At 38.7% G+C, this 1,104-nt stretch overlaps 1 protein-coding gene across 1 annotated transcript in view; it reads right to left on the bottom strand.

Annotated features, from left to right (window-relative positions):
• LOC119589038 (phenoloxidase-activating factor 2-like) overlaps window positions 1-1,063 on the bottom strand; it is an 8,289-nt gene extending 7,226 nt beyond the window's left edge. The window contains exon 1 of the mRNA XM_037937615.1: window positions 997-1,063. The gene's annotated coding sequence lies outside the window, so the exon portion shown is untranslated. The remainder of the gene's footprint in view (window positions 1-996) is intronic.
• Window positions 1,064-1,104: the final 41 nt, after the last annotated feature.

Here is a 1,104-nt window from a genome sequence, read left to right as displayed (position 1 = left end):
TATGTATATGTGTGCGCGCGCGTGTCCATTTCTCCGACTCTCTCTCGCTTTCGAATAACGACTCAAGTGGATTGAATCCAAAGCCAAGTTCTAACTGACCTTCCTGGAAACGCCGTGACGTCACAGCTGGTATTGCCTTTCGTCGAGCAAAGAGTCGATATATGAAGGTAATTTTGGTATTATTGTTGTTAATACTATTTCTTTTATAAACCGCTGTCCTAGTTACGATAAGGATGTCGGTGGAAAAAAATGCATCGCCAAACGAAACGTAGACCTGAAGATATTTATGCGGATTGGATACCTTTTTAGATGTAAATTAACAATAATAAAGATAATCATATAAATTGAATATCAAACACTAAGAAGAAAGAGAAGAAACTACCATCATTAATCCTACATAGAAACATTAAGTGCTGTATGTCAACCAATCCCATTTCAAAACAACAGATTTTGTAACGAGTCAGCCCTAAGTATATGCTCATAGTCCTCGTCAACAAAGAATAAGGAACATGGGGAGAATGAGAGCTCGGTAACCCTAATGGTCCTGCGCGGTGTACTACTTACGTGGAAGTCTTCTTAACTAGACCGCTTTCACGGCCGTGTATTTTGCGTTTATATCGATTCTTGAGTACGTCTGATGCATCTCTCAAGATATGATAATAGGTACTGTGTGTTACATGTTATATGTTATTCATGAGAGAATCAGCCATTCGATATTAATAAATGTTGACGTCAAAGCTTTCGTGTCTTTGTGTAACTAGAGTAATTCATATATATATTTTTCTGTATTTAATGAATGTCGTTCATATACCAATGTTACGTCAAGAAGGGCTTATAACAAATTTTCTCCTCAAAATTACCTTCATTGCAACGAAAAAAAATAATCACAGGTAAACAGACTGTGCAAATGGGGATCTAAGTACATGGTAAATATCTACATCAACCCAACTAGCAACAAAAGTGGCATGAAGTCGAAGTGGTTCTGTCTCTCCTTACCTTGCGGAGAGCTGGTTCACACAATCTTCTCGCTCTCTGGGGAATCACTGACTGTCATCATCACTTCCTTACGTACTCCTACCGGCCTGGTTCAGTTGCCATTTACCC

Source organism: Penaeus monodon, chromosome 25 (assembly GCF_015228065.2).
Source record: "Penaeus monodon isolate SGIC_2016 chromosome 25, NSTDA_Pmon_1, whole genome shotgun sequence".
In the NCBI taxonomy this organism is placed as follows: domain Eukaryota; kingdom Metazoa; phylum Arthropoda; class Malacostraca; order Decapoda; family Penaeidae; genus Penaeus; species Penaeus monodon.
Note: the sequence above shows the minus strand (reverse complement) of the source record. Positions and strands in the feature narration are given on the sequence as shown.